Here is a 27,243-nt window from a genome sequence, read left to right as displayed (position 1 = left end):
TCAACGCAGACAACTTTTTGGGGAGTAAACAAGTCTGCAAAACGTTGGTTGAAGTGGTTTATGAGGGGCCGAATTTTGTAGAGCCGATCGTATTCAGGGTCTCCACGTGGACGACAAAGTTCATTGTCACTGAAGTGCAAGAACCGCAAGATCTGCTCGTATCGTTTCCTGGACATGGAGTTAGAGAACACGGGCATGTGGTCAGCCGGATGCGTGGACCAATAAGCCCGCATCCGCATAAATTTATGTGTGCCCATGTTGAGGGAAAGGCCCAAAAACGTCTTAAATTCAGAATCCGTAACTGGTTTCCAATCTCTGGCAAGAGACGGCAACTGGGGATTAGCGGCGATGCGTTGACCAGCATATAAATTGGTTTGGTCCACAATAGATCTATAGAGATCTTCCGTGAGATACAGAGAATAAAAATCGAGTGGCGTAAAATCATCTGTATCCACCTGAATACCGGGTTGGGCAGTGAATGGGGGAAGTACGGGTTCTGCAGAAGTGGTGGGCACCCAATTAGGATAGGCAAATTCTGCAGGAAGGGCACTATGGGTACGACGGGCCTGTCTTTGTCTTCTTCTTGGTGGCAGCGGGACACTACTTGTGCTTGCCACCTCGCCAGCTTGAACTGCACTTATGGGACTCGCCACGTCACCACGTGATACTGCAGTGCTGGATGTACGTCCAGGGTGTACTAGGCCGCTGATGCTTGCCAGTTCACCAAAAGGATGAGCGGCGCTAGTACTGGCTCTATACTCCATACGAGGGACTTGCGGTTCCTGCACCTCAACAACATCAGAAAATCGGGGTCGGGTACGCCTGACAATAGCAGGGACCTCTTCTTCATCGTCAGAGCTATCTGACATGGAGGCGCTGTCCTCTACAGGTTCGTATTCTGAGCCTGAATCTGACAGATCAGTGTCTTCCTCTTCACTATCTGTCATGCTCAGAAACGTGTAGGCCTCTTCACTAGTGTACCTTCGCTTTGCCATTTTGGGCTCTAAATTTAGGGGTACAGTAGTGAGACTCACAGGTAAAAAAGCACCTAGCCTGTCAGCGACTGTATAAAACGCTACAAAAAAAAACTGTTAGCGATCGCAGGGATCAGGCCTGACTCTGCGAACGCTGCAGTTATGTGTGTTGTGTTTTGTAAGTGACAGTGATCGATCGATACTGCACTTGGGTGGGCTGGGCTGGGCTGGGCAGAGGGGCAAAACGCAGGTGCTAGCAGGTATCTGGATTGATCCTGCTAACAATGCGTTTTTTTAGAACCCTAAATTGCTGGGCACGCTAGTATAGATCTGATCAGATCAGATATTGATCTGTTCGGATACTATACCACTAAGGGAGGTGTATGCTTTGCGCGTGGGTGTTAGCGGTGCTGGCACTAACCTAGCACTGCCTGGGGCGACGCAGACCCTTTCTGACCCTAAAACCAAATTAATATCACCCGCCGGGTGATCAGGGGGTTAAACCTTTATTAGGTAATAAATGGCGGGTGCCCTGATGCTATAAAAAGCGAACTACCTAACCAGCGTCACCCGTAACACTTATACGGTGATCACTGGTGAAAGGGTTAACTAAGGGCAATCAGGGGTTAAAACCTTTATTGGGTATTTATATGGGGGTACCTGAAGCTTTATAAAAACCTGACGGGGAACCTAAATAACTAAATAACTAACTGGCTAACCAGCGTCACCAGTGACACTTATGCAGCGATCGCTGGTGAAAGGGTTAACTCTAGGGGCAATCAAAGGGTTAAAACCTTTATTAGGTTATATATCGGGGTACCTAACGGTATAAAAACCTGGCGTTGAACCTAAAAAAAAAACTAGCTTCCTAGCGGGACCAGTGACACTATTGCAGCGATCAGAAAAACGATCGCTTAGTGACACTGGTAAAAGAGGGTGAAAGGGTTAACTGGGAGGGCAATCAAGGGGTTAAACTTTTATTAGGGGGGGGTAGGGGGCTACCCTGGACCTAAAGGGGCCTAACACTAGCTGCCCTGACACTTTTTACAGTCACAACTGACACTAAATGTAGTGATCAATAAATAAATGAACACTGCATTAGTGACACTGTGACTGGGGGGGGGGGGGGGGCGGGGGGGCGATCGGGGGGGGGTGATCGGGGGGTGACTGGGGTGAAATGTGTGCCTGTGTGTACCTATGTGTCAGTGGACTGTTGGTGCACTTACTTGGACGTCTTCACTCCTCGCTGTCCGGTTCAAAAAGACCGCCACGAGGAGTGTGACATCACTTCCTCCTCCTGTGTTTACATTTTCACAGGGGAGGAAGTTCGTCACTGGCCAGGAGCGATCGAGAGGGGATGGCCAGAAACCAACGGCCATCCCCTCATCGCGGGTCGCTCCGGCACCGAAAGGGACCGCCGTATCTAGCGGGAGGGGGTCCGATCGGACCCCCCACCCGCTAGAAGGCATTCACGTACATCTACGTGATTGTGCCTGCCTGTGCCATTGTGTTGACGTACATTGGCAATACGGCGGTCCTGAAGTGGTTAATAGACCCCCTATATTTAAATGCAATATTTCACATTCACTTGACTAAATATCTCTTCTTTACAAAATGTAATTTTTTAAGCCTTGACCATAAAAAAAATAAAAACATTTGCATAACCAGTATACACCTCCTTTAAGTAATACTAAAGCCGCATACACACGGGCGGACTGTCTGTCCAACTTAGTCCGCCGAAACACATTTCAGCGGACAGTCCGCTCGTGTGTGGGCTTCAGCGGACTTTTTCAGCGTGCAGTCTGGCGGACTAAGTATTTCGGAATTTCCGTAATATTGTCCGTCAGACTTTGGTTTCAGCGGACAATCCGCTCGTGAGTAGGCTAGTTGGACGGACTAAGTATGGCGCATGCTCAGAAAGGATTTACACGGCGGAAGGTTGCATTGCTGTGTATTGGACGTCCTATTTCTAGTCCCGTCGTACGTGCTGTACACGTCATCGCGCAGGCTTTCAACGGACTGTTTGTTCATCGTGTGTGGTCAAGTCCGTTCATTCGAAAGTAGGACGGACTGTCCGTCGGATTGTCTGACGGACTAAGTTGGCCATACAGTCCGCCCGTGTGTACGCGGCTTAAATGAAATTATGCTGCTAATGTAATCTGCCAATGTGTAAAAAATAATTTCTAGCAAGCAGTCATGCTTATTACTGTCCTTTTCAAAATTTTCCAATTTCCCATCACAGGACTGGCTATATTGCTTAAACTCACCCACAAGATTTGCCGACAATTACATTAAAACATAAATCTATTTCGGTGCGTGACCTGCAGTTTTTTTATTGTCAGGGAGGTCAAAAGCACAATCTAATGCAACAATGGATACAGGAAGATAGGAGAAAAATCACTGACCTTCAGAGTTTGACCAACTAAACGGAGAGAATGCCAAAAACTAAGAGGGGAACTATTGATTTGTTCTGTCTATATGAATGATGACAGAAAGTTGTAAGCGTTTATTAATGGCTGGCAAGCAGACAACGATTTGTATTTTTGGCATGAAAAGAGCTAAATGAAGAGAACTACTGAAGACATTTATTTCATGAAATCTATAGGACTTTTTGGTTCTTCAAATGGCTGTGCAGAACAATGGTTACCAGTGCCTGAATGCAGTTATGGTGGACACAATTTGTGATTGGACAGGATTTTTTATTTACATAGTGCAGCCCATGTAATAATTACACATTTGATATTTTCAGTAATGTACTGTATTTGACATAACCGAAAGCTCGGTGGCTTTATGTGTACACTAGTGCAAATATGAGAGATTTACGTGATTTTATATGTGCTATATACAAAACTATGAAAAATCACTTAGGCAATAATAATGTGCCATATAAAAAGTCTATCAGCAATAGATACTATTTATCACATAGTGAATTCAATATATTAAACATCTGTGAGTCAATAAAAAGTCATTTTTGTAAACATCTTCAGTGCTTGTGATCTGCAATGTGACATCGAATAAATAAACCATCACAACTGTGAATCATACAGCCAAAGTTCTCCATAAGTAGATACCACTTACCAGAGGGATATGACCTTGTTAAATAAAAAGAAGGTCATACAGTGCTTTTGTCAAAGTATTGAACTTGCTCAATATGTTGGAGACTTTTCTGGGCACTTTGCTTTATATTTTAAAATTTGTTTTAATAAAACTGATTTACGCTATTGGTTCCCTTTTGCATTACACGTATTGCTATCTAAAGTAGTACCTTTTACCTTAGCTAGGGGAGAAGCTGCTTCTTTAAATTTCTACTAATTGGCGTGATGTATTAATCATTTTTTTATGTATACAGTGTGTTAAAAATTTCCAAGACCTTTAGCCAGAGACATTGACTGCTTGCTCACTTTATTGGTCTGACTAAAATCTGGTCCTTTCAAAAAGGTCATGGCATTATTTGCGGAAGTGTAGTAAGTGGACTTTTCTTTAAAAACATCTGTGCCACTGCACACTTTCCCTTGGTATGTAAAGGAATAACCATATTCAGTAAAATGAAGACATTCTTGCGTGCCTCTCTAATGAAAGAACCACATGAGTCACAGCTTTTCTTATGGTGCCATTTAAAGGGGTTGTAAAGCTTTGTTTTTTATTTTCTAAATAGGTTCCTAGTGAATTGTTGGTTCACTTACCTTTACCTTCGATTTCCCTTCTAAATTTTATTTTCCTTTAACTGAATTTCTCACTTCCTGTTTCTCCTCGGTAAACTTCACACCATCATCCGAGCGGTGTTTAGTCAGCCAGAACAGCTTACTGAACAGCTTACTGAGGTGGAACAGGAAGTGAGAAATTCAGACAAAGAAAACAAAGAAAAAAAAAACATTTAGAAGGGAAATCGAAGGAAAAGGTAAGTGAACCAACAATGCACTAGCTTAAAGGAACCTATTTAGAAAATAAAAAAATGAACCTTTACAACCTTTTTAATGTATGATGAACTAACTTTGAAATTACTGTTTGTTAATGCCATTCAACATTGGTGACACCATGATGTGTACGCTGAGGGCATTTAACATCTTTATTAAATATGATTTGCGGAGTGGCAGCAGAGACTTGCAGCTTTAGTTACTTAATCACTAAGAGATGGCCTACTTTGGCCAGTTCCATTTTGGTTTGTCCAATCAGCTGCAGGGAGACTTTAAAAAGAGAGCCTTATGTGCCATGACAGTTGCAGATAGCCTGTTGACGACAGAAGCAGTGCTTTTTCTCTTTTGTTATAGCACTACGAGAACAGGAGGGATATTTTCATCCTCCTCTTTTGCCTTCAAAACTGTTTGTTTAACTGAACTTAAGAAAAAATGTGAAAAATGTTCAACATAATAACTGTACGTGGTTAACACAGTTAGTGATAATGTTCAATGTCCTTTCTTGTGCCTTTATTTATATTTTTCTCTACACTTAGATGCAGACCAATCTCATCAGCACAATTGGCAGTGACAGGTTGGGACAAACTGTAACCCTGCCTATGGGGCTTGGGATCAAAAAAAAAGAACTGATGTACTGAATACTAGAATAACATGTGTTAACTGCATATCATTATTAAAATACAGTATTTTAGCCTTTTAATTAGTGTTGGTAGCTCTGACACATAGGTGAATCCAGCATATAAGGTGGATCAAGTGATAGCACTTTAGATCAGAAAAGTGATCACCCCTTGGCTGTGGAATGTGTGGTGCAATTTATAAAACTTGGCACAGGAATTAGCACATACTTCTCTGCTGTAGTTTGGCTGCATTTCCAAAGTCTAAGTATCATAGTTTAACCACAATGAGAAGTACTGAGAATTTAAGCAGCAGTGTTTATGCATTATTCTAGGAAGGCTGTGAAAAGATTGATGGTTTCTGTCAGTAACATGATGCTTACTATCTCTCCCTCAGCCAACTGTCCAAGCATTTACAATTTAGACCAGTCATTTTAAACCAGGGTTCCTCCAGAGTTTGCTAGGGGTTCCCTGAGCTTTGACTGATTGACCTCACATTTGACGGTATCTGCCTACTTATGGGGCCAATGCCAATCGACAGAGCCAGTTGAATGACACCAACAATCTCTTTAGCAGTCTTTATGAGTGACATTGTAAAGGTGGTCAGAATGTCATTGTCCCATTGGCCACCAAAGAAGGAGGTATTTTTTTCTGGTGAACTCCAATGAATAGGTTTAAGCAGGGCTCTCCTGGACCTGAAAAATATTTTACATGGTTCCTCTAGGACAAATAGATTGAGAAAGTTGGATCTAGACAGTAACAGAATAACACTGATACCTATTCTCAGAGAAAGTTAACATCTACCAAGAAGCTATTAGGGATGCTATAATAGGCTTAAAAAATACAAAACATAAAATGTTTTCACTTTTAAGGTTTTTTTAATAGAAATTCAAAGTGTGGCTGTTTTTAAAATGCTGTGGAATACTCAAATACTAAAATATTACTAGTGGTATACATACTTATATCTGTTAACCCCTTTCAGACTGGACCATTTTGCTGGCTTAAGACCAGACCACTTTTTGCAATTCGGCACTGTGCCGCTTTAACTGACAATTGCGCGGTCGTGCGATGTGGCTCCCAAACAAAATTGACATCCTTTTTTTTCCACAAATACAGCTTTCTTTTGGTGGTATTAGATCACCCCTGCGGTTTTTATTTTTTTTGCGCTATGAACAAAAATATAGCGACAATTTTGAAAAAAACGCATTATTTTTTACTTTTTGCTATAATAAATATCCCCCAAAAATATATAAAAAAACGTTTTTTCCCTCAGTTTAGGCTGATACGTATTCTTCTACATATTTTTGGTAAAAAAAATCCCAATAAGCGATTATTGATTGGTTTGCGCAAAATTTATAGCGTTTACAAAATAAGGGATAGTTTTATGGCATTTTTATTAATATTTTTTTTTTACTAGTAATGGCCCGCGATCAGCGATTTTTATTGTGACTGCGACATTATGGCGGATACATCAGACATTTTTCACAAATTTTTGGGACCATTGTCATTTATACAGCAATCAGTGCTATACAAATGCACTGATTCCTGTGTAAATGACACTGGCAGTGTAGGGGTTAAGTGTGTCCTAGGGGCATGTTACTAACTGTAGGGGGATGGGCTGTGTGTTAGTGAACACTGATCTCTGCTCCAATCACATGAAGCAGAGATCAGTGTCACTTGTTACTAGGCAGAACGGGGAGATGCTTTTTACATTTGTTTATTATTTGATGGATTATAATTTCATTTTCTATATCACCTTATTTGTGACTGAGAGTTATTCCACCAGTTGTGTTATAGGATACACCAACAATGCTGACACTGCTGAATATAAATGTTTGATTCCATTATGCTTATGAATATTTATTTTATTGTGTTTATTAGTTATACTGATGAATGCTTGTTAATTAATATTGTTTATTTATTATGTGGTCTTTTAATGCATTATTTATGTCATGTAGCACTTTAAAATGTGATAATGTCACGCATTAGGCTTTGCGTTGTAAAATAGGAGCGTTTGCAGCTAGGGCAAATACTTCAACCTAACATTTTCCAGGAACAATCCTTTACAATCAAAGGACTTTGACAATGGGAGTAGGGACAGCTAAAAGCTAGTTTGTTGCTTTAAAGCAAAGAAAAATGCGCAAGCACACTCTTGTATTAAATTTACAGTTACATATTGCAAAATGTACATTTACGACAATAACACACTGTGGCATGTTGTTACATATAGTGGGAGAGGGGATCCTTATAACTGATCAGCAGCTGTATGCATTACATTAGGGTCATGGGAAAGTGAGGCCCGGAGTGCATGGACTGCAAGGCAAGTAATGGAGGGCCGGGCATGACAGGGATGGAGGAGCGAGGACCGGACTGGCTGCGGGAGCACCTCGGAGGACTTAGCGGGGTCGGCTGGAGCGGATGTTCGGAGGGGTGAGCTGCTGCCGCGCGCGCGGAGGTCTCGGCCTCCGGCGCATTTTTCGCCTGGGCCTGACCCTCGGCCACCTCGTGTTGTGCGCAGCCCTGGGGAGGATCGTTCGCTTCCTCCCGCAAAGCGGACACAGGGGACTTCGGGGGGTGCTGAGCGGTCCTCACGCCGCGGCCCTGGGGGGGGAGGGGCGGGTGGGTCACGCGGACGGCGGGCGGCCATCTTGCCTGAGGGGGGGGGGGGGGCGGTGAGGAGTCTGCTGCTGGACGCTATGCTGTGGGGGGGAGGGCGGCTCGGGATGGCACTGCTGGGGACCCGGGGGCTCGGAACAGGGGGGATGTCGTCCGGCCTGGGCAGGTTCGAGGATCGCCTGCGGGCTGCTCTACGCAGTGTGGATCGGTGAGCGCCCGGGGGTCTGCCGTTCCAGGGGCTGGCAGGGCTGGTTCTCATCACCAGGCTGCCGAGGAAGGATCAGCCGGGAGCGTGGCTGCATCCCTGCGGGCTGCAACGTTGCCCTCCGGGGTCTCTTCCCCCGGGGGGCTTACACCCCCGCCTACTTGGGGCCCGGATGATCGGTCAGAAGGGGAGGTCTCTGACGATGACGAACAGTCTGGTCCAAGTGGTGCTGTCGCCGGTCTGGCGGTGAGGAGCGTCCCTGGCCCGCCAGGTGAGTCCCCTGATGCGTTGTCCTTGTCGCATGCATTGCAGGGTTTGTTGGGGGTGGTGCAGGCGGGCACGGGGCGGCCAGTGACGCCTGTGGAGGGGGGGACCCGGGGAGGTCGGGCGTCTCGGCGGTGGGGGTACCGGGGGGGTGAACCTTCCGGGGTATTGCGGGACCTGCTGGATGGTTTGCGGGCGTTGGTTGGTCGCTTCGACCGGGGACAGGCCACGCCGCCTGTGGCCCCGTGGGTGGCTCCCCCGGCGGGTGAGCTGGGGGCGGCCCTGGGGGCCGCCGGGGCTGCTTCCCCGGTGGCTCCTGTGGTGCCTGCGCCGGCGGTGGGGGGGGGGGTGGCTGCGGTTGCTGACGAGGGTAAGAAAGATGCGGTTGTGCGGTTGGACATCGTGCAGTTGGCCGACGCGGCGCGGTGCAAGGTTTACGTGTGTTTCGAGGGCCCGCTGGGGGCCCATTTGAAACAGGAGGTCCGGGACAAGATCTGGAAAGGGGAGTTTGTGGATATTTTCTCGCTTCTCCCGTTGGAGAAGTTCAACTTGGATAGGGTCAAGCCCGATGATTCCAAGAAGGAGGACGAGGAAAAGCGGCGGTATCGGCTGATCCCGCGCACTTTCTCGAATTGGCTCCAGGCGTTTGCCATCTTGGCGAGCGTCATAGGTGAGAAGAGCCCAGAGCATTGCTCAGCGCTTTTCTGTTACATGGATGCGATTGGCGAGGCCCATCGGGTGTATGGGGGGGTGGCGTGGCTCCGGTACGATGAGCAGTTTCGGCAGCGTAAGGCGGTGCGGCCGGAATTGCGCTGGGACCATAAGGACATCAGCCTCTGGATGAGGCTGATGTCTTCGGCGAGGGCTGCGCCTCAGTTTCTTCAGGGGGGGGCCGGGAGTGCGCCTACCTCAGGACTGTCGGCCGGAAAGAAGTGGGGGGCTTGCTGGCAATACAACGAGGGAGCCTGCAAGTTCGGGGGCACGTGCAAGTTTAAGCACGAGTGTTCCAGTTGCGGCGGGGCCCACATGTTGTCCCGCTGCTTCCGGAAGGGGAAGCGGGCCGGGGATGCCGCTCAGAAGAGGGAGGACGCCGGTGATGCTGGCAAGGATGCTCCCTTTTCTAAGTAGATATCCGGATAGGGCGGCAGCTCGGTTGCTGGAGGCGGGGTTTCGGGAAGGCTTTCCGATTCCGTGTTCGTTGCCTGGGGTGCCGCGGGTCGCTAAAAATTTGAAGTCAGCGTTGGAGCGTCCGGGGGTGGTGGACGAGAAGCTGCGGAAGGAGGTGGCGCTGGGGCGCATGGGGGGGCCGTTTGCAGACAGGCCGTGGCCCGACTTGGTGGTTTCCCCGTTGGGGGTGGTCCCCAAGAAGGAGCCGGGGAAGTTTCGGCTCATTCATCACCTGTCCTTTCCTAAGGGGGGCTCGGTGAATGATTTCATCGACCCTGAGGTGTGCACTGTTTCTTACACGTCGTTTGACGCAGCGGTTCAGTGGATACGGCGATATGGGCGTGGGGCACTGATGGCCAAAGCCGATGTGGAGTCGGCTTTTCGGCTGCTTCCAGTTCATCCTGATAGCTTTCGGCTGTTGGGGTGCTGCTGGCGCGACGAGTATTTTGTCGACATGTGCCTGCCGATGGGTTGCTCGATCTCCTGTGCGTACTTCGAGACGTTTAGCTCCTTTTTGGAATGGGTGGTGCGGGATGCTGCGGGTCTGGAGTCGGTCATTCATTATTTGGATGACTTTCTCTGTGTGGGCCCCCCTGCCTCCACTGTGTGTGCGATTTTGTTGTCCACGTTGCAGCAAATCGCAGGCAGGCTTGGGGTTCCCCTGGCGGCCGATAAGACGGAGGGTCCGACGTCTGAGCTGAGTTTCCTGGGGATCCTGATTGATTCCCAGGCTATGGAATGCCGGCTGCCAGAGGCCAAGCTGTTGGATTTGCAGCGGGAGATTCGGGAGATTCAGGGTCGACGTAAGGTTCAGTTGCGGACCTTACAGTCGCTTTTGGGTAAACTGAATTTCGCTTGCAGGATCATCCCCATGGGGCGGATCATTTGCCGGCGGCTGTCGGTATCAGCGTTCCCACTCACTTCGTGCGGCTGGGGAATGAGCACCGTGCGGATTTACGGGTCTGGCACGAGTTTTTGGCTTCTTACAATGGCAGGGCCATGTGGATGGCGGGCCCTGTCAGTAATTTTGATTTGGATTTGGTTACGGACGCTGCGGGTTCCTCGGGTTACGGGGCGTTTTTCAAGGACAGGTGGAGCACGGAGCCTTGGCCGGAGGCGTGGCGTGCGGCGGGGTTCCTGGGCAACCTGGTCCTGTTGGAAGTCTTTCCGATCGTGTTGGCAATGGAGCTGTGGGGGGAGGAGTGTTGGAATCTGAAGTTGCGCATTAATTGCGACAACATGGGGGTGGTGCAGGTGGTGAACCGAGTGTCGGCTTCTTCCCCTCCAGTTATACGTTTGATGCGGCAGTTAGTCCTGCGTTGTTTGCAGCTGAATGTCTTTGTTTACGCTGTCCACATACCGGGCGTGGAAAACGAGTTGGCTGACTCCCTGTCTCGTTTTCAGTGGGACAGGTTCCGGGAGCTGGCGCCGGGCGCGGAAGCGGACGGGGCACTTTGCCCGGAGTGGATCTGGAGGCTGCCCTTGGAGTTGCTGCCAGATGGATTCGGCGGTCAGTGAGTGGGCCCACCTGGTTGGCCTATTCCAAGGTTTGGTCTGAATGGTCGGGGCTGGTTCGGGAGGCGGGGGTAGTCGATCGGGGTTCCGATTGGCGGTTGTTGGTGATCTATTTTGTGGCCCGGAATATGGAGTGTGGGGCGTCGGTGTCTGCGATCGGTCGGAAGTTGGCGGGTTTGGCATTTTTGTTTAAGCTGTTGCGGGTGGAAGACTGGACTAAGGATTTTTGGGTACATCAGGCGTTGAAGGGTTATCGCAGGCGCTGCAGGGCAAAGGATACGCGGAGGCCGGTTACGTTTGTTACCTTGCAGGCGATCTGTGCTCAGTTGGGGATGGTGTGTTCTTCGGACTATGAGGTGCATCTGTTTCGGGCGGCTTTTTCATTGGCGTTCTATGGGGCTTTTCGGATTGGGGAGTTGGTTAGCCCGTCCAAGCGCGTGGCCGGGGGTTTGTTGGACGGGGAGGTTCGCTTGGGGGCGGAGAGGGTTGGGCTCTGGCTGCGTAGGTCCAAAACGGATCAGCTGGGCAGAGGGGTTCTGGTGTCGCTGTTTGCTTTGCCGGGATCCGGGGTGTGCCCGGTGTCGGCGGTACGGGATTTTCGCGCTGTCCGTTGTGGGGGGGAGGGTCCATTCCTGTGTCACGCGGAGGGGTCCTTTTTGTCAAGATACCAGTTTGTTTCGGTTTTCCGTAAGTGTTTGCGGGCGGTGGGTTTGGATGGGAGAGAATTTGCATCCCATTCGTTCCGGATCGGGGCGGCCACGGAGGCGGCCCGGTGGGGTCTGGATGAGGCGGCGGTTCGCAGGATTGGGAGGTGGGAGTCGTGGCGTTTCCGTTCTTACGTTCGGCCTCACTTGGTATTGCTTTAAAAAAAAAAAAAAAAAAGGGAATGCATTTTTCACGGTTCCAAACACGGCTGTTAAATGTGGGGTGTGTTCTGCTTGTTGCCTTCGTGTCCCTCCCTTGGGGTTCCCTTTGTGGGTTGTTTGGGGGGGGTTGAGGTTGTTGTCCTTTCACTGGGGCTGCACTGTGTCTGGGTAGGGATGCTTTTTACGCTGTTGGTTTTTCTTTCAGATGGAGGTCCGGCTCGCCTCGTCTGGATCGTGGGCCACTCATACCTGTGTTGGGGGGCCAGGAGAGGAGATCAGCGTCCGGAGGGCAGGCAACTTGGGATCTCTAGGGGGGAGGCGTGTTTACGTTGGTTGGGTGTCCCTGGGATGCGCTGGGGTAGTTTGGTGGAGGAGGTTGAGAGACATGTGTCTCGGGGGGGTCCCCCGGCGGTGCTGGTGATTCACGCGGGGGGAATGACCTGGGGGTCCGGAAGGTTAGGGACTTGTTTGCAGACATCATGTCTGACTTCCTGCGGCTGCGTTTCCGTTTTCCGGGTATGGTGCTGGTGTGGTCGGACATAGTGGCGCGGACGACCTGGCGTTGGGCTCATTCGGTGGCGAGCATTCAGAAGACCCGTATTAGGGTTAACAAAGTTGTGGGGCGGTTCGTGGCCAAACAGGGCGGGATTGTGGTTCGCCACCGGGAATTGGAATGCAATGTGGGCATGTACCTTAGGCGGGATGGGGTGCACTTGTCCGATGTGGGGATTGATTTGTGGTCCTTGGGTTTGCAGGAGGGTACCCGAAGGGCTTTTGCGGGTGTGGGGTGGCCCGCAAGGGTAAGGGAGTCACCCTTTTGGGCTGTGGCGGTGTGTGTCTGGTGGTCTTTGACGGTTGGCGGTAAAATCAGAAGTCATCTGATATGGGGTGGGGGGCCCATTGCTAAGATGGGTCCCTCCGGTGTATTCCTGAACGTTGGAGGGAATACCGGTATGGTTGTCACTGCGGAGGTTGTCTCAGAGCGGTCACAGCTGGAGGCCTGGAGAAGTGGGAAGTGGGTACCGCAGTGACTTGTTGGGTTGGTAAAAGTTATGGGTCACCGTCAGAGATCACCAGACCGGGCATGTTAGCTATATGCTATTCGTTACCAGATGTGTGTTATTGGTTATATGTATATGGTTATAAGTATATTTTTATATTGTACATTGTTTTGGTTATATATATATATATATATATATATATATGGAGATATATATTTATATATTTTGGTTGGAGTATTTTGAGTATTGTAATAAAGGCTGTTATGGCCATTTTACTCCAAAGCAAGGTGTGGTCTCTTACTTATGGGAGGAACATGGGGTGGAGGTTGGAGTGGAATGGGTAACAGGTAATAGTGGGGACCTTTAGACTACCCTGGTCATGGTTGATTCTGCTTCAGGTGACACCTCAGCATTGGCAGAATCACACAGTGCTTACTGCCCAAAATGCTGCAGGGTGTCACACACTAATGACAAAGTGACAACGTGCTTGTTCAGGCAGTAAAGAAGCAACACCATAGACGTTATGCTAACTGTAAGGGCTTCTGGAAAATTGAAACCAGAGACAGAACTGTTAGTGACACAAGCCCTTATATTCAATTTTTTTTGCCAGCGTAGCAATCCAGAGGACAGCTAGGATAGTTCCTTCAATTATTTAGCAGCAAAATTAATGTGAAGAACATGCCCCAATGAAAGTACCTGGGTGCTGTGATAAATTATTTGAAAATATGGCATAGTATAGTGTTTCGGGCTGCCTCTTCTACAGCCCCCTACTCTTAACTCCCTCTAATTGTCCACTAACAAACTCCCCACTGCACGTAACTGGTGAACAGAAGAAAATTCTTAACCCACCCACTTCCCAGTTCACTTCTCTTTAAGCTCCGAATGCCACCCTGTCCCATCTCTGTATGGTGAGAGATATCCAGCTAGTCACCTACACTATATTGTCAAAAGTATTGGGATACCTACCTTTACACTCACATGAACTTTAATGGCATCCCAGTCTTAGTCTGTAGAGTTCAATATTGAGTTGGCTATAACAGCTTTGACTCTTTTGGAAAGGCTGTCCACAAGGTTTAGGAGTGTGTCTTCTTCCAGAAGTGCATTTGTGAGATGTTCTATCGGGTTGAGGTCAGGATTCTGTGCCGGCCAAGGTTCTCTACCCCATCTATGTCTTTATGGACCTTGCTTTGTGCACTGGTATGCAGTCATGTTGGAACAAGAAGGGACCATCCCCAAACTGTTCCCAAAAAGTAAGGAGCATGAAATTGTACAAAATGTCTTGGTATGCTGATACCTTGAGAGTTCCCCTCATTGGAAGTAAGGGACCGAGCCCAACTGCTAAAAACCCTACACCATAATCCTCCCTCCACCAAATGATTTGGACCACTATTAATGCAGTGTACTTGCTAGATACACTGTATTAAAGTGGTATTAAACCCAAAAGCAAACATTTATTAACCACTTGCCCTCTGGAAGATTTTACCCCTTTCATGACATACCATTTTTGCTATTCAACAATCAACACTGGGCTATTTTAACTACTAATTGGGCAATCATGCAACCCTGTATGAAATCTATATAATTTTTTCCCACAAATAAAGCTTTCTTCTGGTGGTTTTTGATCACCACTGGGGTTTTTATTTTTTATTGTATAAACCAAAACTGTCAATTTTGTAAAAAAAAACAAAAAAAACAATATTTTTTACTTTTTGTTATAAAACATTTCCAGTAAAAAAAATCGAATTTCTTCATAAATTTAGGCCAAAATGTATTCTGCTACATATTTTTGTTAAAAAAACCCCCAATAAACGTACCGTATTTATCGGTGTATAACACGCACCTTTTTCCCCTTAAAATCAGGGGAAAATCGTGGGTGCGTGTTATACACTGATCCCCTGCCGTTGTGAGCCTCTGGGCGGCTTTCAGCCGCCTTCTGTCCTTCTCAGCGGCTTTCAGCCGCCTTCGGCCATTTCATCGGCCCTTTTCAGCAGCTTTCGGCTGCCTTCGGCCATTCTCGGTGGCCGAAAGCCGCCAAGAATGGCTGAGAGAGGCCGAAAGCCGCCAAGAGCGAGAGAAAGCTGCCGAGAATGGCCGAAAGCTGCCGAGAACTACCGAGTGCCGCCGAGATACTCAGGATATCCGAATCTGTATCTCGGCTGCATCATTTTTAAAAGGCAAAGCTGCAAATGAACCTGACAAGAGTGCAACGATGGACAAGGCTGCATGACAAAGCTGCATATGACACTGAGAAGGCTGCAAATGATGGACAAGGCTGCATGACAAAGCTGCAAATGACACTGATAAGGGTGCAATGATGAACAAGGCTGCATGACAAGGCTGCAAATGACACGGACAAGGGTGCAATAATGGACAAGGCAGCAGATGAACACTGATAAGGCTGCATTGATGGGCATTTAAATGTAAGTTTTTTTTCCCTTAAATTTCCCTCCTAAAAGTTTTTTTTCTTAAAATTCCCTTCTAAACTTGGGGTGCATGTTATACGCCCGCTCGTGTTATACATCTATAAATGCGGTATATTAACTGGTTTGCGTGAAAGTTACAGCATCTAGAAACTACAGATTTTTTGGGGTTTATATCTACTTTTCAGTGCGTGTAGTCAGTTCGTATCAGGTTTTCAGTGCGTTCTGGTCCACTCGTTACTGATCTTCAGCTTGCTCTTCACAGGCCTTACTGTTCTTCAGTGTGTTCTGTTAAGTTCGTTCTGACAAATCGACCATGGTGAAGCCATGGTGCGGGTAAGTACTCATTGTAGAGTACATGTTCTATTTCTAGGTCCGTCAGAATCTTTGTAAAAAATGTCCAATGAGGCATACACACGATCGGAATATACGATGAAAGGGTTCCGCCTGACTTTTTCTGTCGGACATTCCACTCCTCATAACTCTTTGAAGCCAACTTTCCCCCACTGCTTCAATATATATAACAAGATTTCATACAATACGACTTGCCAATCCCCCCTGGTTTGGCTGGATGGCCATAATTGAAAATAATATCCGTCATAGATTTTTTACATGCTTTAAACAATTACTATTTTTCTGTCCCAATCATTTTAAAAACATCTTTAGAACTTTGTCCCCAAATTCACCTGGCAAAATTCCAAGCACAAGTTCAAGCTCTCTCTCCTATCCTTAACTCCGCAAAGTTAACTTAGAGGGGGTAGTTGGCCTGCCTAATTTTAGGCTGTACAAGTACGTGAGCCTGCTAACTAGATTGGTAGAATGGCAGTGCCAATAAGTCTCAAAAGACTGGGAATGTCTAGAGTCAGAAATGTATGGCTTACATTGTGACCTAATACCATGGATTACCAAATACCCTAGAACTCAACCAAATTGAGAGTTCACACTTTTGACAGGCATACTACTTGTCTGCTCTTTGACCACTTTGGGAACAAAGCCCAGTTAACCGTGACTCCAGCCCCTCTACCCTGCTGCACAACAACCCTGAATTTCTTAATACAAATGTTTTTTATTTGAGCATTGAAAAATATAATACGATACAGTTCTGTTATGTAAAAGACATATAGCACAATCTGGGATGCAACCCAAGTGACAAAACAAGATCAAATAAAGGCTCCATTTATCAGTTCAGAGTCACATTAGGGGCCTCCCTTGTTCATGGTAGGGAAAATAATTACAAACCAAAAGAGGGAGAAAGAAAACAAAACATAAAAACAACGATAAACACTCTGTATACAGGTTTTATGATGATGTTGTACTTCAGGAATCACATAAGTTTTGCACAAAGACATTTGGAGGGGCCAATGGTAATAGTGGTGTATATGGGCTTTAGTTATAACGTACTACCGTATGAAGTCCATCCGGATCATTTGTTATTTATGTTTCCATTAGTTTAATGGATTCCATTCTCTGGAGCACCTGGACCCAGAGAACCGTTGAGGAGCACCAATTCAGGGCTATGGCCCACAGGATAGCACAGAATAATGTGTTCACCAATTTCTGAGTGGGGGAGGTACATCTGGAATAGGTGTGAAAAGCACACCTGATATCTGTGCTACCTTGGTGGCTGTTTAAAGAAACTTCAATTGCGCAACCTAAATGTGTTAAATAAGTGAATAATCACAGTTCACCCATAACTGAATGAATTGACACACTACTAACAGGGGTGTAATTAGAAATCCCAGGGCCCCATAGAAAAATTTTGTATGGGCCCCCCCTCACCCAGGGGCAGATCCAGAGTCTAGTCTCGGGAGGGGCACTGATAGAAAATACTTTTTTTGGGGGCAATTTATTGGGGCAATGGCTGATGTTGGCGCTTCAATTATCACGGCACCATTTGTGTTATGGTGTCAGGATAATTGAAACACATTATTTATATTATTACATTGTTATATAAAATGAAATGGTTCAACTCACCATAATGCAGAATCAGTGGGAGCCCCGAGTGTGTCACCTGCCACCAGAGGCAGATTGTCACTTGTCACAAGTTGTGGACTGTCCCCCTGCCACACATTGCGGATTGTCCACTTGTCACATCACCTGCCACTCATTGCAGATTGTCTACTTGCCACAAGTTGCAGATTGTCACTTGCCACACGTTGCAAATTGTCCACTTTTCATGTCACCTGCCACCCATTGTGGATTGTCCACTTGCCACGTCACCTGCCACACATTGCAGATTGTCCACTTGCCACGTGACCTGCCACACATTGCGGATTGTCCACTTGCCACATCACCTGCCACACATTGCAGATTGTCCACTTGCCACGTGACCTGTCACACATTAAGGATTGTCCACTTGCCATGTCACCTGCCACCCATTGTGGATTGTCCACTTGCCACGTCACCTGCCACACATTGCAGATTGTCCACTTGCCACGTGACCTGCCACACATTGCGGATTGTCCACTTGCCACATCACCTGCCACACATTGCAGATTGTCCACTTGCCACGTGACCTGTCACACATTAAGGATTGTCCACTTGCCACGTCACCTGCCACCCATTGCGGATTGTCCATTTGCCACATCACCTGCCACACATTGTGGATTGCAATTCATATTCCTTCTGTAAAGTCTCAAATGATTTTATCTTTTAGTTGGAATATAAATCCAATATACGGTTTATTCTTTTCTGTGTCCACTTTTCTAGGTTTAGTTCAGGGATAAGTAATGGTAAGGAGGACAAAGGAATTGGAAGGGATAGGTTGGGAGATGCTAGGGATTTGGAGGTCGTCATAGTCTTCCACGCGTTTAGTGATGCTATCATTGGTAAGGGTAATTGTGTGTTTTTCTTTTTAAGATGAGTATGAGCAATTATATAGTCAAATACGTTTCCATCTGGAATCAGGGTTTGCTCTATTTCTCCCCATAAAATGGTAAGCTGTACTGTAAACCATTCTCTAAGTTGTGCTAGTGTTGCTGCAAGCCAGTAATCTGCTAAGATTGGTAACCCCCTACCCCCTGCCTGTTTTGTCTTTTGAAGTGTAGAAATTGTGCTTCTGGCTTTCTTCCCTTCCCAGAGGTATCTGGAAAGGATAGTTTGTAATATGTGGAGGAATTTTTTACATACTGGTATGGGTACTGTGCGGTATATGTATAGGATCTGTGGTAGAATTTTCATTTTCAAAGCAGCTAGACAGCCTGACCATGATAGGATGTGTTTACTTAGATTCTATAGGTCTTGTTTGAGTTTTTGTTCCAGTGGTTGATAGTTAGCTCGGAATAGAAGATCTGTGCGGTGAGTTTGATGCCTAGGTAGGTGATATTATGATTGTTCCACACATAAGGACATCTTTGTTGGATGTCTATTTTGTCTTGTGGACTTATTCATAAGTCTAGGATATATGATTTGGAGTCATTTACCTTATAGTAGGATACTGTGCTATGCTTTTGCAACAATCTGGTCACTCCGTTCACGGAAGACACCGGACGAGTTAGCATTAATATCACATCATCTTCAAATAGACTTATAACATGTTTATGGTTATTTATCATAAACCCTTGTACGTCAGGATCTTGTCTGATGCTTGCAGCTAGGGGTTCTATTAACATATTAAATATGAGAGGGGAGAGTGGGCAGCCCTGGTGCGTTCCGTTCGAGATTGAAAATGGTTTGGACAGCATGCCGATGTGTATACTTGAGCAGAGGGGGATGTGTAAAGGGCCAGAATTGCCAAGAGCAGGTGATTTGTTGTTGGGAAGAGTTTCTATGACCTTTAGAATTTCCAGCAGCGAGAAGGGAGCGTTTAATTGCTGTAGTTGGGAGGAAGAAATTCGTGGCAGGCCTATGTTCGATAGAAAGTTTTGTACATCAGATTGTGTAGGTTGTGTCGTGGTTTTGTTTTGATTTAAGTCATAAAGTGATCCATAGTATTCACTGAATGCATCTGCAATGCTTTGAGGGTCTATTACTTTGCTTTTGGATACAGGGTCTATAAGGTGGGACATTTTAGATTTGAATCTTTGGCTTTTTAGTCTGCAGGCCAGTGCTTTCCCAGCTTTATTGCTGGTAGAGTAGAATTACATTTTTAATCTCCTTTCTTTGAGCTCGTAGGAGCGGAGAAGTTCTATTCTAAGATCATGTCTTAAAGAGGTCAATTTGCCACTAAGTATAGGGTTAGGGTTTTGTTTGTTTTGTTTGTCGAGGTTATTGATTTCTGACAATAAGGCGTCTAGTTTCTGCTGCCTCTGCTTCTTGAGTTTAGAACCAAGTTTAATAAACATGCCTCTAATGTATTCCTTATGGGCATTCCACAAAGTGAATGGGTTTTCAGAGGACGGAGAATTGATCTGGAAGTATTCTGACAGGCGGCTCTCCAAGATGTTTTGTTGATGGGTTTTGCAATATTTGGGGATTGGCCTGCCATACATAAGCGTTGTGATTGGGATAAGAGTCCCGTAGAGATATCAGGATAGCTGCATGCCTATGCGAGTAGAATGTAAAGTCTCTTTCAGTAGCGTGGGTACAAAGCCAAACATCAAATTGAGTTGGTGTTTGTTGGGAACGTAAACATGTCGCATACTAGTATGAAATATCGACCCATGGGGTCAGAGATTTCCAGATGAAGTTGAAAAGAAATGGAGTCCTTAATTGCCACCAAAACTCCTCTTTTTTTCGCTTTCATATTAGAGAAAAAAATAGTGTTGGAAACTTTTGTGAGAACATTTGGGCGGAGCATCATGGTGGAAATTAGTCTCCTGCACACATAATATATCACATTGGGATGAGTCTGCTTCCTTCCATAAAAATGCTCTTTTGGCTGGATGGTTGAGGCCATGAGCATTGACAGATAATATTTTCACCGGCATTGATTATAGAGGGGTGTCAGTGAGTGATGGTTGTGAGATGTACTTACACAGGGAGTTGTGGAGTGTACCTCTTTGACCTTCACCTTGTCATATTTTGCTATAGCTTGGGAGGTTGGTGCAATGTTTCTTGCCCCGGCAGCTGTCTCTGAGGTAGTTTAGTGGTCCTACGTGTTTGAAGTTCAGTAGCAGTTGTTCTGTAGTAACAAGGAAGATCTGTAGGGGTAGGTGTAAGATGATTCTTATGCATCCCGGTCAATCCAATAATAGGTGAGAACTGCAAAACAGAATAAACCAAAAAAAGCAAACCAAAATTCCTCCAGGGGATTCTTGCACAAAGTGCACTGTTCAATGCTGGTGGGGGAGGAAATGTTTCCATTTCTGGTATTCCCGGGGGAATATCGACGTTGTAATGTGGAAGTTAGTATAGGGGCATTTTAGTAGGCATCAGTGTTATTTTTCTTTTTCTTTTTCCTGACCACCACTTGTCATTCTTCCTGGGTGTGCGAAGGACCCCCCCGTTTGGGAGGAGGTTGATGGCAGGTCTGCTATTATCCCCCATTGTCGAAGGGCTGCCAATCTGTCTTCCAGAGTGGATACGGTTATGTAGGTACCGTTATGGATGATGGAGAGTGTCGCCGGGTATTTTCATTTGTGGAGGATGCAATGGTTGCGTAGGGCTTTGGTAATTGTTGCCAGAGTACGACGCCTTTGGAGGGTGTATCTGGATTGGTCTGGGAGCAGTTGTATGGCAGTGTATTGTTCCTGGCAGTGTTCTGCTTTATGAAAGGTTTCTAGAATATATTCCTTTGTTTTATAGAAATGTAGCCTTAACAATACATCTCTAGGTATTTCGTCTATGAGAAATGAGGGTTTAGAGACTCTGTGAATCCTGTCTATCATTCAGGGCCGTCTTTAGCGCAGGGCAAACAGGGCACCTGCCCTGGGCCCAATGTTTGTAGGGGGGCCCGCACTGTCTGCTACCCGCGAATTGTGGCCCCGATGAAGGTTTTGCAGAGTGCACAGAGGACACGGGAGGCTGTATTCCCGTGCTAGCCAGCTGAGAGGGGGCGGGGCAGGGAGCTCCACTGACGCGCTGACCCCGCCCCCATGCAGCCTGTATGCTCGGAACAGAGCGGATGTAGTGAGAGCCAGTGATCAGAGTGGGAGTGTCAGTGGAGCTCCCGGCCTCGCCCCCGGACCTCTGTATTCCCCAGCCAGTATAGAGGGGGCGGGGCCGGGAGCTCCACTGACGCTCCCACTCTGATCACTGGCTCTCACAACAGCCGCTCTGTTCCGAGCATACAGGCTGCACGGGGGCGGGGTCAGAGCATCAGTGGAGCTCCCGGCCCCGCCCCCGCCCCCTCAGCTGGCTAGCACAGGAATACAGCCTCCAGTCCTCTTGTCCTCTGTACACTCTGTAAAACCTTCATTGGGGCCCCAATTCACGGGTAACGGGGCCCCCCCCTACAAAGCATCAGTGGAGCCCCCGGCTGTTGTAGTGAGAGCAGAGAATGGAATCCCTCTAAATGTATGTAGTGAGTTTGGCTGCCCAGGTATGTCCTTGCACCCATAAAATGCCTGACTGCTTAAACCCTGAGCTGTGTTATTCAACTGTCAAGCTGTGCATTGCTGACAATTCTCTGACCATCTCCTGTAGCATGTCCGCAGTCTCTGATTGTCTCCTGCAGTATGTCCGCAGTCTCTGATTGTCTCCTGCAGTATGTCCGCAGTCTCTGATTGTCTCCTGCAGTATGTCCGCAGTCTCTGATTGTCTCCTGCAGTATGTCCGCAGTCTCTTATTGTCTCCTGCAGTATGTCCGCTGTCTTTGATTGTCTCCTGCAGTATGTCCGCAGTCTTTGATTGTCTCCTGCAGTATGTCGCCAGTCTCTGATTGTCTCCTGCAATATGTCGCCAGTCTCTGATTGTCTCCTGCAGTATGTCCGCAGTCTCTGATTGTCTCCTGCAGTATGTCGCCAGTCTCTGATTGTCTCCTGCAGTATGTCCGCAGTCTTTGATTGTCTCCTGCAGTATGTCGCCAGTCTCTGATTGTCTCCTGCAGTATGTCGCCAGTCTCTGATTGTCTCCTGCAGTATGTCCGCAGTCTCTGATTGTCTCCTGCAGTATGTCGCCAGTCTCTGATTGTCTCCTGCAGTATATCCGCAGTCTCTTATTGTCTCCTGCAGTATGTCCGCTGTCTTTGATTGTCTCCTGCAGTATGTCCGCAGTCTTTGATTGTCTCCTGCAGTATGTCGCCAGTCTCTGATTGTCTGCTGCAGTATGTCGCCAGTCTTTGATTGTCTCCTGCAGTATGTCGCCAGTCTCTGATTGTCTCCTGCAGTATGTCGCCAGTCTCTGATTGTCTCCTGCAGTATGTCGCCAGTCTCTGATTGTCTCCTGCAGTATGCCGCAGTCTTTGATTGTCTCCTGCAGTATGTCCGCAGTCTTTCATTGTCTCCTGCAGTATGTCTGCAGTCTCTTATTGTCTCCTGTAGTATTTCCACAGTCTCTGATTGTCTCCTGCAGTATGTCGCCAGTCTCTGATTGTCTGCTGCAGTATGTCCCCAGTCTTTGGTAATCTCCTGCAGTATGTCCGCAGTCTCTGATTGTCTCTTGTAGTATGTCCCCAGTCTTTGGTAAACTCCTGCAGTATGTCCGCAGTCTCTGATTGTCTCCTGCAGTATGTCTGCAGTCTCTGAACCTCTCCTGTAATATGTCTGCACTCTCTGACACTCTCCTGTAGTATGTGTGTGTATTAATGTGCCCCTTTACTTGCTCAATTATTTAGGATTGCTCCACTGTTCAGTGAGAGGTAATGATGTGCATTAACCTGTAGCAACCAATCAGCGAACAGTAGTGATCTGCTTTAATCTCTAGTAGCCAATCAGTAAGTGGTAATGATGTGCATTAACCTCTAGCAACCAATCGGCAAGCAGAAATTATGTGTTGTAACCTCTAGCAACCAGCCAGCGAGCAGTAAGGATAGGCTGTAACCTCTGGCAAACAATTGCAATCACTGCGTGATCTGCTGCAGTAAACTGATTTTGAGTCTGCCTGCTATTTTTTGTATGTCTCAGAATGGAGGGGGGGGGGGGCAAGAAAATGTTTTCCCAGGGCCCAATCCAAATTAAAGACGGCCCTGCTATCATTAGCTCTAAATCGGTTTGCGGCTGCAATATGGCTGAGAACAGGTCCAGGGCATACTGTGGGAGCTGTGCGGCTGTCACGGTTTCTGGAATACACCTGATCTTTAAGTTATTTCTCCTGGATCTGTCTTCAAGGTCTGATCATTTATCTTTGATCCAGGAGATGTCATCTTGGTGGGCTTTGTGGGCATCCACCATCTTGTTAAAGGAGCTGGCATGATCTCCCAATGCATGTTCCACCCAATCCACCCTATCGCCTAATCTGTGGATTTCTGTTTGGCATTTATTAATTGTGTGGATCATATTAGACTGTATGGAGGATCTGAGGGTGTTAAGCCTCTGAGATGCATTATGTTCACTCACCTCCATTTCATGGGACTGCAGGCCGCTGTGTGGGGAGGTTGTGCGCTGCCTGGTTTTCACAGGGCTCCTGGTGGTCAGAGTGGATGCAGCTGATGATGAGCCATTATGTGGGCTCTCCGATCAATTCCTCCGCTCATCATGTGCAGAGGCTCCTGCCATGGCCTGTCTGTTTCACTCGTGCGGGCGGCCTCCTCCGCCATCTTGTGGATGTTGCTCCTTTCTTCTCCGCGGCATGCCTGTGGGGTCCTTGAGTGCTGCTAGGGTGGATGGCAGAGTGTACTGTCTCATTTAGCTCCTATATCTGCTTTTTCCCCGGATGAGCGACGGAGCTTTCAGGCTATGCGGCCATCTTCGGGCTCAGTCGCCACGCCCCCTCGAAATATATATTTTTTAACCGGTTCCCGACCAGTGCACACCGATTTACATCGGCAGAATGGCACGGGCAGTGCAAATGGGAGTACCTGTATGTCCCTTTAAATTTGCCGACCTGCCACCGTGAGCGTGCTGCCGGCGGCGCGTTTGCGTGCTGGTCGGGACCCCCGTGAGTCCAGTCGCAGGTCCAGCGGACTCGATCGCCGCGGGCATACCCGCGATCATCTCACGGGGTGGCTGAATGAGGAAATGCCATTGTAAACAGCATCTCCCCGTTTAGCAACTAGTGGCGCTGATCTCTGCTCCATGTGATTGAAGCAGAGATTAGTGTTCACTAAATTAAAGCCCAGCTCCCAACAGTTAGTAACACACCCCTAGGAACACTTAACCCCTACACTGCCACCCACTGGTTAACCCCTTCACTGCCAGTGTCATTTACACAGGAATCACTGCATTTATATAGCAGTGATTGCTGTATAAATGACAATGGTCCCAAAAATGTGTCAAAAATGCCTGATGTGTCCGCCATAATGTCGCAGTCACAAAAAAAATCGCTGATCGCCGCCATTACTAGTAAAAAAAAAATATTATTAAAAATGCCATAAAACGATCCCCTATTTTGTAAACGCTATAACTTTTGCGCAAACCAATAAATAATCGCTTATTGCGATTTTTTACCAAAAATATGTAGAAGAATACATATCGGCCTAAACTGAGGGAAAAAAATGTTTTTTTATATATTTTTGGGGGATATTTATTATAACAAAAAGTAAAAAAATAATGCGTTTTTTTCAAAATTGTCACTTTATTTTTGTTTATAGCGCAAAAAATAAAAACCGCAGGGGTGATCAAATACCACCAAAAGAAATCTCTATTTGTGGGAAAAAAAGGACGTCAATTTTGTTTGGGAGCCACGTCGCATGACCACACAATTGTCAGTTAAAGCGACGCAGTGCCGAATCATAAAAAGTGGTCTGATCTTTGACCAGCAAAATGGTCCGGGGCTGAAGTGGTTAATCAGCCTTTTCGGTGGTCTTTGGTGAGATATCAGGGGTTTAAACAGATCCCTGACATCTCCCCTTTGAGACAGGAAAACGGAGTGAGGACAGAGATTCCCCAGTCCCTTTCTCAGCATTGAAGATGAATGGACAGGAAACAGCGGCTCCTGTCCATCAATAAACGGAGGCAGAGTAACACACAGGTTACTCTGCTCAGTTATTACAGGTAATAGAGAGTGTTCGGTAACAATCGCTCTCTGTGTCCAATTCAGAAAAGGAAGGGGCCGGTAAATGACATATTTACCGGCCCCTTCCTCTTCTCTCCACCCTGACACATCCTCCACAGCCCGCGGGAGAGGAGAGGTGAGGAGAGGAGGGAAGCTAGCTGCGGGGGATGAGGGGGGTGGAAGGGGAGGACACAGTGGGCCATAGGAGAATGGATGGCGGAGGAGGAGGGGAACCGGGGAGCAGAAGAGGACACAGCAAGCTGGGAGAGAAAATGAGTAGCAGAGAAGAATGGAGAACAGCCGGGAAGTTTGGTGTGGCAGGAGCACTCATAGGATCAGGAGGACAAGGAGAAGAAATGGCCATCATGCAGGGAGATCAATGCCTATAGCTGTCCCTCCCCCCACACTGATCATTCCTGGCTGTGAACCAAGGGACAATCATCCATGGGTGCAGTGTTGGTCACAGTGGTTCCCCCTCCCCTTGGATGCCCGTGTGCAGGGAACACCCAGCACCCATGTATGATATGCCACTGCTCTTTACCCATGTGATCAGCTGTGTCCAATCATATGTAAACAAGGAAATGCTGGTTATCGTCTCTCCTTGCCTCATACTGACAGAGTGTCAGTGCCGCCTATCCATGCCACATATCATTGCCCATAAGCACTTCATATCAGTGGCCATCAGTGCTGCATATTAGTGCCTCCTTATCAGTGTCACCTCATCAGTGCCACCTATCAGTGCCCAGTAGTGCAGCCTTATGAGTGCACATCAGTGAAGGAGAAAAATTACTTATTTACAAAATTTTCTGGCAGAAACTAAAAAAAACTTTAGCTAAAAATAAAAAACCCAGGGGTCATTAAATACCACCAAAAGAAAGCTAAATTTGTGTAAAAAAAATGATAAAAATGTCATTTGGGTACAGTGTTGCATTACCACGCAATTGACATTCAAATTGTGACAGCGCTGAAAGCTGAAAATTGGGGTGAAAATGCCCTGTATTGAAGCAGTTAAACAAATTATTGTGAAATAATTCCAAACATGTCCCAACTGTTTCGCTTGAATTTGTTGATTTAGGTGTTGCTGAAAGAGCCAGCCACAGAGTAAAGCTTGATGCATGTATGTCCAACATTACTCTTTTACATATCCATAACACTTTCAACAGTCCCTTACCTTCTTTAAGCCATTCCAACCTACAGTAATCTTTTACAATTGAAAATTAACTATACTTACTCTATGGCCTTGAACATCCTAATACCCTCACACTCCTTTTACCAACTTAGGTCTTCTTTTCCCTTCTACTAGGGATCTAACAAATACTTGGGCATCCATATCCCAGCCCAAACTTCTAACTTTTTCAAGCCAGCTTCCCCCCCCCTGCTTAAATATATAAAACACGCTTTTTTACAATAGGACTTGCCAAACTTCCCCTGGTTTGGCTGGGTGGCCATAATTAAAATGAATATCCTTCATAGATTTTTTACATGCTTCAAACAATGACTATTTTGTCATTATGCAGCTGAACAGAACCTACAGTAATCATAAACCATTCTTTAAACTAGTTAATGTGAAGTAATCCCAAACATTTCCCGACTGACTTTAGATCTCAAATGAAAGCTATTTGTCTATATTCTGAATCCCCGAAAAAACTTCTTTGCATGTGCCGATAGTGGATAGTGGTGGTCTTTTAGATATGCGTGAACACCGCTCTAGGTTA

Source organism: Lithobates pipiens, unplaced genomic scaffold (assembly GCF_037356315.1).
Source record: "Lithobates pipiens isolate NorthernLeopardFrog02 unplaced genomic scaffold, aLitPip1_a1.2 Scaffold_3, whole genome shotgun sequence".
In the NCBI taxonomy this organism is placed as follows: domain Eukaryota; kingdom Metazoa; phylum Chordata; class Amphibia; order Anura; family Ranidae; genus Lithobates; species Lithobates pipiens.
The sequence above is the reverse complement of the archived record's forward strand: the minus strand, read 5'-3'. Positions refer to the sequence as shown.